Raw genomic sequence first — 18,387 nt, 5'->3', positions numbered from 1 at the left:
CAAATAATAATCTAAACCTTATGATTCCTAAATGGAATGATATCATATTTTTCCAACATCAAATGTTCAACAGCAGCAGTAAATCATGATATTATATTTCAGAGTGTCTAACAAATAAATAAAATTCCATGAATGTTTTGAACTCTAAGTACATACAATTATCAAAACAAAATGCAAATATAGAGCAATAAAATAAATACAGATTTCCACTAGATGAGTTCTTCTTCCACAAGAAGGTCTCTCATATCCACAACATGCACATGAAACACCTTAGGCACCAAGCCTTTGGTGAGTGAATCGGCCAACATGGAATTTGTGCCGATGTGCTCTACCATGATCTAACAACTTTGAACTCTTTCTTTAACCGCTAGAAACTTGATGTCGATGTACTTGGACTTCGATGAACTACAATTGTTCTTGGCATAAAATTCTGCGACTTTTTTATCACGGTAGATCCTCAGTAACCTGTCAATGCCATCAACGATCTACAACGCTGTGATGAAGTTCCGCAGCCAAATCCCATAATTATATGCTTCATAGCATGCTATCAACTCTGCTTCCATAGTAGAAGTAACTACGCTCTTCTAAGATATAGCTCCTCTAGTCAGCATGAAAACATAGCCTAAAGTGGACCTCCTGTTATCTAAGCATCTAGTAAAATCGGAGTATGAATATCCAGTCATTTCCAGGTGATCTGACCTCCGATACGTGAGTATATGTCCTTTAGTTCTCTGCAAATACTATATCACTCTCTTTACAACTCTCCAGTGCGATGGTCCTGAGTTGCTAACACATCTACCTAACATGTCCACTATAAATGTTATATCTGGTCGAGCACAAACTTGTGCATACATAAGACTTCCCACTGACGCATATGGGAATTGTTCCATCTCCTTTATTTCAAGTTCAAACCGTGGACACTGCTGCATGCTGAACTTCTCACCTCTTGACACAAGTATGTCACCAAGTATACAATTCTATATATCATACCTTATAAGCACCTTTTCAATATAAGCCTGTTGTGAAAGTCCAAAAATCCCTCTTGAACGATCACGATAGATTTGTATGCTTAAAACAAAGGATGTTTCACCAAGATCTTTCATTTCAAAATTACCAGATAGAAATAACTTGGTTTCATACAATAGACCCTTACTATTGCTCGCAAGCAATATATCATCCACATACAGAAAAAGTATAACAAACTTGCTCCTACTGAATTTGATATATATGCAATGATCAACGAGGTTCTCTTTAAATCCAAATGAAATAATCACTTGATCAAATTTCTGATACCACTAGCAAGACGCATGTTTTAAACCATAAATGGACTTCTTTAATCTACATACTAGGTGTTTTGAGTCCTTAGACTCAAAGTTCTCTGGTTGCACCATATATATGGATTCCTCTATGTCTCCATTAAGGAATGCAGTCTTTACGTCCATTTGATATAGCTTCAAATCATAATGAGCTACAAGTGTCATGGTTACCCTAAGAGAGTCTTTCGTCGACACAGGTGAGAAAGTCTTCCTGTAATCAATGTCTTCTTTCTGAGTGAATCCCTTAACAACAAGACGAACATTATACTTTTTTATATTGCCCCTTGAGTCTCACTTGGTTTTAAATATCCATTTACAACCAATGGGCTTCTTACCTTCAGGCAATTCAACAAGTTCTCAAACGTCATTGTCTGCCATAAACTTCAACTCTTCTTACATGGCATTAATCCACCTTTCATGGTTAAAACATTGTTTGACTTCTTGGAAAAATGTAGGATCATTTCCAACCCTATGTCAAAATCATGCTCTTGGAGATAAACATAATCACGAGAATTCGTGGTTCTCTGTTCCCTTGTGGATCGCCTTAAAAGCACTTGTGTTTGAGATAGTTGAGGTACTTGCTCATCAATATAAGGTAATACCTCAATTTCAATGGCAGACTCCTCCAATTGCATTGGAGATGTCATGGGAATATCTTGGTTCACTACGCTCACTAGATGTGTAATATGCATAATGTGCAGTATGATAACCACACCGCTATTGATCACACTAGTAGTGACCATAGGAGAATTGCTGACACATTCCTCAAAAGATACTTTCCTTACCTTATCACTCCTACTGCCATCAATAAACTTGGCATTTCCCGTTTCGAAAAAGGATCTATTAGAGCGATTATAAAATTTATACCCTCTTGACTTCTCCGAGTAACCTACAAAATTGCAGCTAACCGTTCTTGAGTGCACTTTCCTTTCATTAGGCCTGTAAGGCCTAACTTCAGTTGGATAACCCCAGACATATAAATGTCTAATGGTAGGCTTTCTACCCATCCACATCTCGAATAGGATTTTAATTACTGCCTTACTAGGTACGCTATTGAGTAGGTAAACTACAGTCTTGAGTGTTTCATCCCACAAAGACTCTGGTAGAAGAGTGAAAGTCATCATAATTTTTACCATATCTTTTAGGGTACGATTGACTACACGATTCTAACTGGGAATACTAAGTATGGTATACTGAGGCACAATCTCACACTCAGCAAGGTAATTCGCAAAAGGTCTTAGACGTTGTTCATCTGATCTATCATATCGACCTGTAATATTCACCTTCACTATCGGATTGGACGATTTTAATTTTTTTGCTTAATTGAAGTTGAATTTCGGATTTAAAAATTTTAAACATATCCAAAAATTGCGACTTCTCATGAATAAAGTACAAATAGTCAAATCTAGAATAGTTGTCTATGAAGCTAATAAAATATGTGTATCCATTCCAAGATACCTTAGGGAAAAGTCCACAAATGTCCGTATCTATTAGCTCTAAAACGTTACTACAACGGCTAATCCCCTTATTCCTTTTATTAGTGGTCTTCCCATTAACACACTTTATGCAGACATCAAAGTCTATCATATCAAGAGAATTGAGAATTCCATGTGGCATTAACCTTTCTAGGCGTTGTTTGAATATATGTCCTAAACGCCTATGCCACAACATAGAAGAATTCTCGTCGGTCAATTTGCGTTTCGTACATATACTATGCATTATTACGTTGTCAATCGTAGGAGTAAAGGTGTTTATTTTATAAAATTTATCAACCAAGAAACCATTGCCAGCAACACTGAATTAAAGAGAATATTGAAAATTTCATTTCTAAATGAACAAGAATAACCTAATTTGTCCAAAAAGAAATTAAAATTAAATTCCGTCAAAAAAATGGTACAATAAATGTATTTTCTAAATCCGGAAAGACATTAGTTCCTAAACAAAACCTAAAAACATCAATCAACTCGATTTTAGCCTTCTTTCCATTTCCTATATAAATGTATCTTTCACCATTAAGCGGAAGCCAGCTCCTAAGACAACCCTACATAATGGTACTTATGTGAGTAGTAGCACTAATATCTATCCACCAAGTGTCAGTGGATACAATTGTTAGAGTGTATACTAAAAGCCTAGCTTTTTGTATAAACATTTATTTAGAAATAAGAATCACATTGGTCAAATGTCTACGTTTATATGCTAAGTGTAGTTGTTCAATTAATTTATAGTGTAGATAACATGGTGTGTGGTGTCACACACAGAAGATCATTATCAATTCCTTATAAATTATAAATAGTAGCTCATGACTAAGATGGAAAGGAACAAACCATTGGAATAGTCGTAGTGTAATTTGGTATTAGTTTATCTTAACTATAAAATTACACTAGTACACTCTGAGTGTATTGAGCAGGACCATTTAAGGAAAGTTCTTTTATACTGACTTAATAAAAGAACTAGACATTTTGTTATTATGAAAGTGTGTGCTCTTAATCCCGATATAGTAACAAACACATGTACTTAATATTTATTTCTTTGACTTATCAAAGAGTGAGATTTAGCTCGATAAATCAAGAGGCCCGATAAGTTGGGAAATGATATTATTTATAGTGTGTGTTGTTGATTATAGAAGAAAATTGTGTCCTAGTAATCTAAGTTGATAATGTCCCCAAGAGGAGCTCATAAGGATTATCATGTAAACTCTGCAGGTGGACTTAGTCCGACATGACGATAAGATTGAATGATACTACTCTTGGAGCTAGATATTAATTGAGTTATAAGTAACTCATTTAATTAGTGGGCATTCGATATCTTAAACACAGGGAAATTAACATACACTGATAAGAAGGAGCCCAAAATGTAATTTGGGATTGGTGCGGTAGTTCAATAATAATTATTTAGTGGTATGAATTATTATTGATGAAATTAAGTTGGGTGTTCGGGGCGAACACGGAAAGCTTAATTTCATCGGGAGACCAAAACCAATTCCTCCTCTCGGTCCCTATCGTAGCCTCTTACTTATAAAGTATTATACCCACCTATATCCACCTTCCTACCCAACCTTAGGTGGTCGGCCAAGCAAGCTTGGACCGACCAAGCCAAAGGCTTGAGCCAAGTAGGGTGGTCGGCCATAGCTTGGAGCCCAAGCTTGGTGTGGCCGGCCATATAAAATAAAAGGATTTTATTTTTAAAATCTTTTCTTATGTGGATACAATGGTGATCCTGTCCGAACGCTGAATCGATGGACGCTGGGCACGTGGCGCTCTTCCAACTGGTGAAGTGGACCTCTGACCGGCCGTATGGATCTCCGACGAACCTGCAAGGAAGTCGGGCCGGGAAGGGGTTCCCGGCGACGACCCTCCGACGCTCAAGTCAGACAAGAGGAAAACTAGAAAGTGGCTCAGGAGATGTGAGATCGCGTGATTGCGTGCCTACGGCGAAGTATGAGGACCCTTATATAGAGCTGTGAAGAGGCTTATGCACACACACCGAGGCGAATACGTGTCCTCTTACCATACCTCAGTATGGGCTTGTCAGTGGAGCTTGCCTGACACCATACTGCTACAGTCCGAGCACCTCTATAATGGGACAGTAGAACCTTCCATCATAGACTTCTGCGTATGGGTTAGTCGTCGAACACGCTTGTTGTCAGAAGATGTTCCCCGATGTTTCCCTTGTCTATGATGAACACGCTTGTTTGTGGGCTTGTCATACGCTTTTGTCTCTTCTGTCCCTGTGCCGAGCGTCCGGCCGCTCGGCGGGCACGTCGCATCCGACCGAACGTAGGTGATGGTTTGACCGGGAAGATTCTCGGTCACGTGCTCGGCTAACTGTTCACAGCATTGTCGCTCAAAGCCTTGGTCCGAGCAGGCTGCCCCGCTCGGCCTAGTTACCCTATTCCCTATGAGCATCGGAAACCCGAGTCCCCATCGGGTTGTCTTTAATTCCGCTTAAACCCCGTTCGGCCGGTCGGATACCCCTTTTCTGGTCGACTGTTTGACCTTTGACCTCCACGTGACGTTGACTCCCCTTAAAGGGGGTCCCGCGTCCGTACCGTCGGATCACTTGCCTCCCCTTCAAGTCTAGTCGAAGGAGGTGATTAGTCCGACTGACTGGACCATCAGTCACGCCGGGCGGCGTCTATATGCAGCTATCCTCCGCTTGGCCCCCATGAGGGTAGCTATAACGCCAGTCAACGCCAACATTCCTCGGTATCTTTTCGAAGTTTTGGCCAATCTCCATCATTAAGGTCGAGCGCGCGCTCATTAATTGCACTCCAGTAGCTGAAAGCCACGTGGCGATGCTGCCGTCATCGTATAGCGGTGGCGTGGTGTCCGACAGGATCGAGGCGATTCGAAATGGATGGCCTGATGCGTGCTTCGATTCCCGTGACCTGCATCCGACAGTGGAGGCCGCTCGGGCCCAACCCTATAAAGCCTTCGCCTTCTCTCCCAGCCGCATCTTTGCCTTCGCGTGCTCCCCAGTTTCTCTATCTGAGCTCTCCGGCGATCCTGCTCTTTTGTTTTCAGACGATCTCCGGCGTTCTTCCCTCGACCTTCCGTTTCATTGTAAGGTTCTCCTACTTTCTCTTTTGGTTAGCCTTGTGTTTCTTGTCGAGTTCTCGTCCTTTGCGCACTGTTTCGTCTATCATCTTCTTCCTTCTACCATCTACTTTTCTTCGCCTTTTGTGATTTCGTTCGCTCGGACAATGGCTAGTTCCTCTCAGCCTCAAGAACAAACTCTTGGCCCATGGTATACCACCATGGAGTCGCGCTTCGATCGGCGCGATGTCGATGTTCTGATGGATAATTTTGACATCCCATCCGACTTCGAAATTATCTTACCTTCTCCCTCCGCTCGGCCATACTGGCGTGGCGGGCTTTTTGTGTTTTCAGCGACCGGTTCGCGGTAGGTGCGATTTCCATTCATCCCTTCTATTGAAGTTTGCGATTTTTGCCTTCGCTCGAAAGCCTAGTCCCCAACACCTTGCCTTACGTGCGGCGTTGTCGTCTGTTCAAAATCCACAACATTCCCTCCAACCGGAGGTCTTACTATTTCTACTACCTAGCGATCCAGTGGTGCCCGTATTCGGGCTCGGCACGTTTAGTTTTCTTTAATAAATTGCCCTCATTCAATAAGCATTGGAAAGAGTTCTACTTACATTCGTATGCGGCGGGCCTCCTTCGAATCCGATGGCGGATCGGATGAGCCTCCCGAGCTTAAGAGGTTCAAGACCCGAAGGACTACCTTCATGCCAACACGCTACTTGCGAAGCTTGACATCAACAAGTTCTTCTGAAGGGTCGTGTATATATTTGGCTTGAGTCCGATCAGACCCCCTTCCGAGCGGCGGTAAGAATCTTACTTTGTCATTTGCCTTGATTACTAACGATTTTCTCCTTTTTCCTTCGCAGCCGAACATTGTCATGGAGTCGGTGATGGTAGACATTTTGAATAGAAGCGGTGGCTCGGCATGTTGTCAAAGAAATGGAACGCTTGCATTGAGCGGTCGGCTCGTGAAGGAGAAAGCGATACGAACGCGGGAGTCAGCTCGGCTTCTCTCCACGAGCGCCGCCTTGTTGCTAGTCGAGAGTGTTCCGTCCGGGAGGAAGGCTCGGCTCAGGAAGAAGAGCGCCCCCTCCGACAAAAGAGGCGCCACACGGAGACACCACTTCGCTCGGCTACTTCTGCGGTCCATCCGTCCGAGCGAGTCACCGCCGATTCTCGCGGCAAAGCGCCGGAGGTGGAGGCGATCTCGTCCGATCGGACACCATCCCAACTGGATGCGTCTGCGGAACCCCTCGAGGACGTTTCGATCAACGCCCATCCGCCCGCTCCCCGCCAAGTCCAACGTTCGGCGATTTTGTCTCAATTTTCTGCGTCGGCCTCCGATCCTTCCCCGGCTTCCGCCCAAACGACTCCCGGTCGGCACCGTACCATCCGGGTCTCCTTGCATCTCCCCACCGAAGAGCTGCTGCCCGAGTCCGCTCGAACCGCGCCCAAGCACATGATCACAATGAAGGGGCCTCTGGCCGAAATGTGGGCTGACGCTCGGACACGCGTCGCTATGATTCCGCTCAACAACTTGACCAATAGCCACATGCAGCAGGCCACCGGGGTAAGTGTATTTTCTTCCGAAGTTTTTTATGCATTCTTTCCGATCGTCCGTTAACAATTCTTGTTTATGCCAGAGATGGGTGGAGGAGATTGCCGTCTCCAACCGTCTGGCGATGGTGGACGAGGAGCTAAAAAGATTAAGGAGTTCGGGCGGCGCACCTTCCCAGGGTCCATCATATGCCAAGCTACAGAAAGAGCTCAAGAAGGCCCAAAACTTGTTGGCAGCCGAGCAGAAGAAGACGGCCGATCAGACCCACACTTTGGCTGAGCTCAATCGACAGGCCAAGACGCTCGACCAAAAAATAAGCATAGCCACCACTCGGAAAAACACTGCTATCTCCGATCTGGAGATAAAGAACGTCGAGGCTCGGGGCCTGGAGCAAAAGGTTAAAGAGCTGATGGACCAGCTGGCCAGCAAGAAGGTTGCCCGTTCGGCTGAGGTCACGAAACTAGAGACTGTTTTACAAGAACACCAGGCAGCTGCAGATGCTTTCCGAGCGGCCCTCAAAGAATATCAGGAGGCCGAGCCAGAACGGGTTGCCGCCTTGAGACAGAATTACATCCGATCGGACGAATTCTTGGAGAAAGTTTGCGAACGGATGTACACTGCCTTTGAACTTGCCATGGCTGCCACGATAAACTACCTGAAGTCCAAGGGTCATCTTCCAGACTCCGTCATCATCCCGGCCCAAGACCAGGCGATGCTCCTCGGCACCATCCCAAAAGACCTATACGATTATCTAGAATAGTTCTTATGTAATTCGGCCGCTCAGCCAAAGACTATCCTTGTTTTGTAATTCGGCCGCTCGGTCTTAATTTCTTTAATGATATGCTATCATTTCGTCTGCCTTTTCTTTTGCTAATCAATACGCGTGCTGTCCGCTCGGCTCACCAACCATCGTTCATGTTCCCGTACTTCTCCCCGTTATTCGCCTCTCATCCTACTTCTCTTGTGTTCGAAAGGGATTTTTTACGAAGTATTTTGCCTAGCTAGTCCGCTTGGCTGAATATATCCTGTTTCGCAAAAGGGCTTTTCGCTAGATGTTTATGCAGTACTTTTGGTTACTAGGCCGATCGGCCAAACGACTCACAAGTTAACTTCTTTATTGTCTTCTTCCGACCGGAGGGTTTATAGTCGCCGACGCGACTCTCGATTTTTAACGTCGGAGCTCGACGGTCTTCCGGCCAGAGGGTTTATAGTCGCCGGCGCGACTCTCGATTTTTAACGTCGGAGCTCGACAGTCTTACGACCGGAGGGTTTATAGTCGCCGGCGCGACTCTCGATATTTAACGTCGGAGCTCGACGGTCTTCCGGCCGGAGGGTTTATAGTCGCCGGCGCGACTCTCGATATTTAACGTCGGAGCTCGACGGTCTTCCGGCCGGAGGGTTTATAGTCGCCGGAGAGTCGGAATGAACGAAAACGTGGTATTAAACAAGAGGAAAACCTGAGTCTAGATCCGTGAGGATACTTGAACCCAAGAAATTTTATTTCTGGCACACTTACAACTTAAGTAAAACTCACACTTACAAGTACTCTGACTTACAACTTAGTAACACTTCGAGTATCTTTCGCTTGTGTTTCTAAGCATACTAAGAACACACATTTATAGGCTAGGAAAAGCATCTGATACGATCGATTTCATAGTGATCGAATCTTATCTAAAGTTACATTATTAAAGTTTGTCTGCCATTCAATAGTAGCATAAGGAAAGAACGGCTCCCCGGGGCTCAGTTTTTTCCTTTGTCACTAAGTAAAGCTATTGTGAACAGAGTTTTGATTGTTTCACCAAGAATCTCTTTTGTGTTGTCGCTTGCACCTTGCGTTTCCTCCACCGAGTCACAAACCTGCTTTAATAATTGAAGCTGGCATTCAGGTAAAGTGACTTTATTAGTGACATGATGCACTATTCGCGATAACGCATCTGCCAGCTGGTTGTTGGTACCTTCAATGTGCTCAAATTCAACATTAATACCTATCCCGGTGATATAGTCAGTAAATGCAATCCATCTGACACGGGATGGTTTGTTACTTGTTGATTTGTTGAAAAATTTTATGATTGCATGACAGTCAGTCCTCAACGTGATTTCCTTTTTATCTAAATAATGAATTTTGAATGCAGATAACGCTTCCATACAAGCATGTATTTTAGCGTCTATTGTGGATTTAATCACGGAGAACTTTCCACTGGCATATGCACATATCTTCTCAGTTCTTTTACTATCGTATTTTGCCATTTTCCACTTGCATACTCCTCCCCAACCTTCCATAATTCCATCTGTCTCAATTATCAAATATGCTTCCTGGGAGGTAATTCTAGATCTGGTAATGTCTGGACCAAACTCTTGATTTCTTTTATAATTTTCCAATCTGCTGCCTTGAAGCGCCTATCACCATGGGGTGAAGTTTTAGAATATAATGGCCCAAGAATTTTACTCAAGTTCGGAATATGTGATCTGACATAATTAAGAATACCCAGAAAGGATCTTAATCCTTTTAAAGTTGTAATCACCTTTTAATCAAAGTTTATAATTTTCTTGATGATGTGCTCTTGAAGTTTAACCTTTCTGTTGCCAATAATGACCCCCAAAAATTCTATCTCAGGCTGGGCAATCTTCATTTTTGTTGGAGAAAGTACTAATCCTTCTCTTTGACAGATGTCAAGAAATTGATTTAAATGGTGGCAATGCTGTTCTTCATTTTCAGAATAAACCAGGATATCATCAATATAGACGACCAGGAATTCTTCACAGTCTTTAAAGCATGAGTACATTTTTCGCTGAAAAATAGCTGGTGCATTTTTCAGACCAAATGGCATTACTAACCATTCAAATAATCCTTGTGGAACTAGAAAAGCTGTCCATGGGATTGATTCTTCTGCCATTGCTACTTGATGAAAGCCCGACTTTAAATCAAATTTGGAAAAAATTCTCCCATTACCAATTTTCTTAAGGATTAAATTAATCCCAGGTAGAGAGTACTGATCCTTATATGTATTATCATTTAAGGATTTGTAATTGAAAACCATTCTCTCTTTACCTTTAATTTCTTTCCCCGTGGTTGGATCCACCGTTGTCCCTGACTGGACTATGAAGGCCATTGTTCGATGCCGACTCCTGCTTGGACGAATCACCTTTAAACTAAGAAGTGAATCAATATGAAATTTGAAAGCTGCTTCCATAGAGGGCGTTATGTGCTTCAGCGGTTTATCCTGTATTGTCAAATCAGGATTAATTATATCTAAGGTACAAAATACCTTATTGTTTGCCCAGAATTTGAGAGGATCATTGCCAATATAACCAGACTCCTTCAGTCTTTGAAATATGGGAGAATATCGCGCCTTGAAATCAATATTAAATAGAGAGTATTGTGGAGAAATATCATAAATATTTAAATACTCATCTTCATCAAGCTCAAGCTCAGGGATTGCTTTAGCAGAAATTAAAACTTCTAGAGAGGTTTTAATAGTTGTGATCTCCTTATAAAAGGTTACTTCTGTTCCTTCAATCCTGAGTCCTCCTGCCATAGATTTGATAAAATTACAACCAATTAACATCTGAATACCATCCTTTAAATTCATCTCCAGTTGATATGTGAAGGGAATTCTGAATTTGTGGATGCCCATGGTCATATACGCATTCTTTAACTTTTTTGAAGACTCTTGTTGAGAGTTGATTCCAGAAAATAAAACCTTGTAATTGATTTCTTCGAAGGCTTCCTTTGGCATTGCATTTTTACATATGCAACATGTTGTTGCTCCGGTATCAAGAATTGCTTGTACCTTTGTGTTACTGATACCTGGTATTTGTAGAATAACCTCCATATTATAGAGCCTATTAATTAAGGATTTTTTGGAAGCTGAAAATGCCAATTCCTGTGCACTTGGTTCTGATTCAATCTATTCAGTTATTATCATATTGGTTGAACCAAATGCTCCGTCTCCTCGCTCAGTACTTTCAAGATTAGTGACTTCAATTACCGGTGGTGTCATAATCTTTTCAAAAATTAACTGAGCTACTGAACTACCATGAGCAAGAGACAAGGTTATTGTAGAGAAATTGTAAATAACCACACATACCTCTCCCCGGAAATTTGAATCAATGACACCAACATTAATTAGATAATTAAGACGAAGTACTGTGCCTGATCTTGGTGCAATACGCGCATAGTACCCATCCGTAAATTCTAGGCTAATACCTGTTTTAGCCATGTATTGTTGTTGTGGTAATATATGCACTTCTTCGTCTAAGAATAAGTCATAACCAGTTGCTCCTTTTGTCTTTCGAACAGGTATTTTTGCTGTACTGGTTAAACATTTAACCTTCAGAATTTGATATTCTTCTTGTTGTGGTGCTTTGCTCATAATACTTCTCAAGTAGGATGTGTAATCAAGGAGTTCCTGGATAACCCTTTCTTCTTTATGATATGGTGGAATGACTTCTGTCTTCTTAAGCTTCAGGGTTTTATTCAGATAAAAGGGGCCGCGTGCAGGACATACAGTCATCCTGCAAATTAGACAATGAATTCTCATAGTATCGGTTGTGATCAACTTACATAGCGTACAGCAGAGGTACTTGCTGTCAGTAATGACTTGATTTTCCTCCCAGTGGTGTTGGCAATTTTTCATTTTATCTCCAACGAAGACTTGACTTCTCCATCCACAATTTTCTGCCCCTAGCATATAGATAGTATCCTGTATCCAAGGAATGTCATCAAGAATAAGATTAATATAACCTGTTCCAGTTTCACCTTCTGAGAAAGAACAGATGGCGTCTGAATCTGCTTCATTTTAGTCGACTGAGAGGACATCATAATCTGATGGTAAGTCCAACTGATCCAGAATTGCTGCTCGGGCAATATTTCCTGTTTGCTTTTTACAATCCCGGGCAAAATGACCTGGTTCTCCGCAAATAAAGCATTTGCACTTCTTTTGCTGATCTGCCTTCTTTTTCTTAAATACACGAACATGAGAATCATGAGGTTTACCTTTGTAAGTTTTCGCTTTGCGGAGCCCATATTTCTTTTGCTTGTTATAATACCCAGGAATAGGTATTTTACTACAAAAAGTCAAATCCTTGACACTTTTTTGTATGGCTGCTTTCTTACATATTTCTGCCAAATATTAGTATGTAAAATGTATTCTGGGAATAACACCAACCTGATTTGCCGGGTATTTTGCTTTGAATGCTGCTTCAACTTCGTTTCCAATTATAGGTGGCATCTTCCTGAATAACTTATCAGATAATTCAGGGCTTATAAACATTCTTCCAGATTTAGCAACCAAAATTTTGTAATCATTAAGATAATTAAAAATATCTTTCCTATTATGACATGTGAGACACTCTATGTCAATATATGTCTGATCTTGTTCTACTGTTAAACCCTGATATGGGTCTCCCAATAGAATTAAAACTTGCCACTTGCATACGCGCAGATTTTTTCCTCTGCCTTTGAATCATGCTTTTGAAGTTTCCACTTACAGATGCCACCCCATCCTTCCATGCAGCCATCAGTTTCAATAAGCATATAACACTGGGCCGGTGGTATAGTTAAATTAGGCAGTTCTTTTATTATTGCTTTGACCTTGCGTACTAAAGCCCAATCTTGTGAATTCATCTTTTTCTCACCATTTGGGCTTGTTTTAGAGTATAATGGGCCCAAGATTTTTCCCAGATTAGGGATATAGGATTGGGCATAGTTAAGGAGGCCCAGCCATGAACGAAGCTCTTTGGTTGTCTGTAATTCACTATCACTGAAATCAGCTATTTTTGTAATAATGTGGGCTTGAAGCTTGATTTTTGATCCTCCTATTGTTGCACCAAGAAATTCAATAGTTGGGCTTCTAAGCTTCATTTTTGTTGGACTTAATATTAGCCCATTCTTTTTGCAGATTTCTAATAGGACCTTCAAATGACTTCGATGCTCCTGCTCAGATTCGGAAAAAACCAGAATATCATCAATATAAACTGCAATAAAATCTTCTGTACCTTTAAAGCAGTTGTCCATCTTCCTTTGAAAAATAGCCGGAGCATTTTTTTAATCCAAATGGCATGACTAACCATTCGTAGAGTCGATCAGGAACCCAAAATGCAGTCCAGGGGATAGATTCAGGATCTATTGACACCTGATGAAAACCACTTTTAAGATCAAACTTTGAATAGATCTTACTTCGGCCAACCTTGTTAATAATGGTGTTGATGCCTGGGAGGCTGTATTGGTCTTTGTGAGTATTGTCATTGAGACGTTTGTAGTTAAAGATCATCCGCTCCTTTCCCTTTGTCTCCTTTCCGGTTACTGGGTCAACTGTAGTGCCGGAATGGACAATAATTGCTGTAGTTCTATGCCTGCTTGTACTTGGTCGGATTACCTTTAACTTCAACAAAGCTTTTATATGGGCACTAAAGGATTTTTGCATCTGAGGGGTTACATGCTTCAGGGGCCTGTCTTCAATAATAAGATCAGGATTTTTAATTTCAAGCTTGCATGTAATCTTGTTTTTGTCCCAATATTTGGTGGGGTTATCCCCAATGTATCCAGTATCAGTAAGTTCTTTTATGAGGTCTTGCAGTAGAGTACCTGATTGCCATGTACAGATTTGCTCTTGAATCTGGTTGTACTCTTCTTCTTCAAGTTCCAATTCCTCAAGGGTGGATACTGCAACAACAGTTTGTTGAGTTTTTATAGTAGTTATATTTTTGTAGAAAGTTACCTCATCTCCTTCTATCCGAATGCCTCCGTATAAAGATCGGATGAAATTACATCCGATTATCATGGTGATATTTCCTCCAATTGTTAGGGGGAAAGCATACGTATAAGGTATTCTGAAAGTGTGTTCCCCTATCTTCATACTGCCATACTTTAGTTTTTTGTTGGCAGCTGTTTTTAAGTTAATTCCATTGAAATTGACAATGAAAGTATTGTCTTCAATGACTTCTGGTGGTATAGATGCTTAGTCTATGCAGCATGTAGTAGCTCCGGTGTCTAATATTGCATTAACTTTGAAGTTTTTCACCCCTGGCATGCTGAGCTCTATCACAAGATTAAAAAGGCCATTTGTTTTTCTTTTTGGCGCTATTACTTCAGAAGTAGAGAGATCCTTTTCTCGCCCTTCAGTGACAAATATGCTTCTTCTTCTTCTTGATAAACTTCCTCATTCTGATTTTTAGATATTTGCCTTTTGAGGTCGGCATTTTCTAGCTCAAGAAGGTCTACCTTTAAACGAAGTTCTTCATTTTCAGTATCAGCTTCAAGTTTATCTGCAGAAGCGTTTCTTATTAATTCTTCCTCCCTGCCTTGGAATTCCTTTTTTAATTGTTCTATCTACAAAATAGAAAGTGCTTTGGTTGCCTCGACTTCTTGTTTTAATCTAGCCATCTCTGCTTCGGCCCAATTAATATATACCTGCTGCTCTTGAACAAGACTACTAGGATTGTATGGAATTGGTGCTTTTTGCTGAATAGGAATTGTAACATTAAAATAATGTTTTGAGCACATACCGCATGATGTTATTTTGCATGTAGAACAGTGCATCCTGTGTTTTTGCATCGTCATTCTTTTGCAGCAGTAACATCTTTCATATGGGTATGAGATTTCATCATTGATTATCCATATGTGGTTGCAATCGTGTTGGGTTTTAGTGACCCGTACCATGGGTTGTCATCCACTTTCCTTTCCAATCATATAGCAATTTTTCTCCTCTATAAATACAAATAGAGATTCATTGAGATTTAGAAATACCTAGTGATCTTCTCCTTCGGATATGCTATAGATTGCGTCAGAAGGTTCATCTCCTTCTTGGACAGACATTATCTCATAATCTTCTGGAAGCTCAAGGCCTTCAAACATAGCTACCCTTTTTGTGTTTCGGTATTCCTTGGGGCAGTCTCTTGCAAAATGGCCTTCTTCTCCACATAGAAAGCATTTGCATTTCTTGTTTCTTAGAAGGTGTTTTTTTTTTCAATCCTGGCATGAGAGTTATGAGGGTTTCCTTTATAAGTAGTGGATCTTCTTGCTCCGAACTTCCCTTTCTTTTGATAATATCCTGGTATAGGTATCTGATTACAGAATGATAGATCTTTTAATGACCTATTAAAGACCGCTCGCTTGCATTCTTCCTCCAAGTATTTGTATGCAAAAAGGACCCTTGGGTGAACTCCTATGGTATTTCCTTGGTATTTTTTCTCAAACGCAGCTTTAATTCTTCTGCCAAGGTCACCTGGTAATTTTAGCCAAAATTTCTCAGATAATTCTGAACCAGTAAATAGCCTTTCAGTTTTTGCAGCTAAATTCATGTAATCATTCATAAATGGAAGAATATCTTTAATATGGGAGCATGATATTCTTTCAAGGTCTCTATAGGCATTATCTTGCATATCTGTAGATCCTTAGAAAGGATCTTCTAGAATAAATACCTGTCTTATTTGGGAAAGTATGTTTTGGGTATCATTTCTTCCTTCAGCTGAATTTACCAATTCTTGATATTCTTCTGGGTAGGTCATCCGCCATTGAATCCAGGTCAATCTATCTGCTTCTCCTAAAAGATTTTCAATAAAATCGACCTTGTCCTAGTTGTCTGTGAAATTCTGCAAAGCAACCATATTTTTAGTAATGTCTTCCCATCTTAAAAATACATCCTCTACTTTACCAAGCTGCGTAGGCAGGGTTAAGATGGCGCCAGTTTGTTGGTGTGCATACTGTCACGAATGCCATCAGGGTCATCTTCCGGAGACGACGTCTATCCCCCCAGTGACCTGGCCGGACAGCTGGAAACCATCCTCGAGCCCATCTTTAATGTTCTGGAGTGAGGAGCGCCTTTAAATTTTGAAGTTTCATCTATATACTCGTCGTTCAGCAAGTTAATATTATCCGCATTTATCTGACTTTTATCCTACTTTTATCCGACTTTTGTCTATGTATTGGCCATGCGACGAGTCACTATAACCCTTCAATTCTGTTCTTGTTTATTTCTCCAAACGCATTCCTTCCAAGCGACACTCGACGGTTTGATGGAGATGGTCGTTTGATGGAAATTCGTATACCCTTGTGTTTGTGATTCAATTCCTGCAGCTAAAGGGTACAGGAGAACGAAACTTGCTTAAATGATTACATTGGCGCACCTTTCACCCAGCTCGGTACGGTTGGAGATGGTTCGCGCTCCATGGTCGTTCCAGCCGTCGCCCGTCTTGATCTTCGAGATAGTAGGCGCCCGATCGGAGCTTTTCAATGACCTTAAAGGGGTCGGCCAATGGGACCTCCAGCTTACTCACATCGCCGACCGGCTTTACCTTCTTCCATACCAGGTCGTCGACCTGAAACGCTTTGGGTATTACTCGCTTGTTATAATTCTGCTTCATCCTTTGCCGGTACGCCATTAGTCAGACGGCTGCTTTGGCTCGCTCCTTGTCAATCAAATCCAGCTCCAGTTGTCTCCGTTCGGCGTTGTCCTTGTCGTAGCTCAATATTCGCTTGGACTCCACACCGACCTCGGCTGGGACGACCGCCTCTCCTCCATATACCAAGTGAAACGGAGTAACGCCCGTTCCCTCTTTTGGGGTCGTGCGGATGGCCCATAGCACGCCTGATAGTTCATCCACCCAGCTTCCCCCTATATGGTCAAGCCGAATGCGAAGAATCCGAAGGATCTCCCGATTGGTGACCTCGGCCTGCCCATTGCTTTGGGGGTATGCTACGGAAGTGAAGTGCTGCTGGATGTCGTACCCTTCGCACCATGCTTGGAGCTCTTGGCCGTCGAACTGCCGCCCATTGTCGGACACGAGCCGTCGGGAAATACCGAACCGGCATATTATGTGTTGTCAGATGAACTTCTTAACCATCTACTCGGTTATTCTTGCCAGCGGCTCGGCCTCGACCCATTTTGAAAAATAATCTACCGCTACCAATAAGAACTTCCGCTGTCCGGTCGCCATGGGAAAAGGCCCTACAATATTCATACCCCACTGATCGAACGGGCAGGATACCGTAGACGCCTTCATCTCCTCCGTTGGCCGATGGGAAAAGCAGTGGTGTTTCTGGCAGGAAAGGTAGTGGGCGACGGTCCGGGCGGCGTCTTCTTGAAGGGTCGGCCAGAAGTACCCCGCTAACAGGATCTTCCTTGTCAGCGAGCGACCACCCGAATGTCCTCCGCAAGATCCCTGATGCACTTCCTTTAATATATATTCCGCATCCTCTGATCTGACGCACTTTAACAACGGTCGGGAGAAAGCCTTCTTGTAGAGCTGGTCCCTATGAGGGTGAACCGACCGGCTCTTCTTCTCAGTAACTGGGCTTCCTCCCGATTGGACGGCGTAGTTCCAGAGTGTAAAAATTCCATTATGCCCGCTCTCCAATCGCTCGGGAACGTGAGGTCTTCCATTCTGTCGATGTGTGCCACCAAGGATACATGCTCGATCGGTTGCTGGATGACGACCGGCGATATTGAACTAGCGAGTTTAGCTAATTCGTCTGCCGCCTGGTTCTCCGTTCGGGGAATCTTCTGTATGACAACTTCCTCGAAGTTGGTTTTGAGCTTCTCGAAGGCGTCCGCATAGAGCCTGAGCCGTACATTGTTTATCTCGAAAGCTCCTGAAAGCTGCTGGGCGGCGAGCTGAGAGTCCGAGTAGAGGGCCACCCGACTGGCCCCGACATGTCGAGCAGCCTGCAGGCCGGCTATGAGAGCCTCATATTCAGCTTCATTATTTGTTGCTCGGTAATCCAGCCGGACAGACATATGCATCTGCTCTTCTTGAGGAGAAAGTAGTAAGATCCCGATTCCACTTCCGAGCCGAGTGGATGATCCATCGACAAATATTCTCCATAAGGCTGCGGGCTCGGGGTTCTGTACTTCAGTTATGAAATCTGCTAAGGACTGCGCCTTAATCGTCGTTCGAGGCTGGTATTGTATATCGAATTCACTGAGCTCGGTTGTCCATTTGATAAGCCGTCCGGACGCCTCTGGGTTGAGGA

General features: G+C 42.4%; 1 pseudogene; it reads right to left on the bottom strand.

Moving 5' to 3' along the window:
• LOC122033532 overlaps positions 1 to 18,387 on the bottom strand; it is a 28,549-nt pseudogene that overhangs the window by 4,149 nt on the left and 6,013 nt on the right.

Source organism: Zingiber officinale, chromosome 11B (assembly GCF_018446385.1).
Source record: "Zingiber officinale cultivar Zhangliang chromosome 11B, Zo_v1.1, whole genome shotgun sequence".
In the NCBI taxonomy this organism is placed as follows: Eukaryota; Viridiplantae; Streptophyta; class Magnoliopsida; order Zingiberales; family Zingiberaceae; genus Zingiber; species Zingiber officinale.
This window is presented reverse-complemented; position numbering and strand designations above follow the sequence as displayed.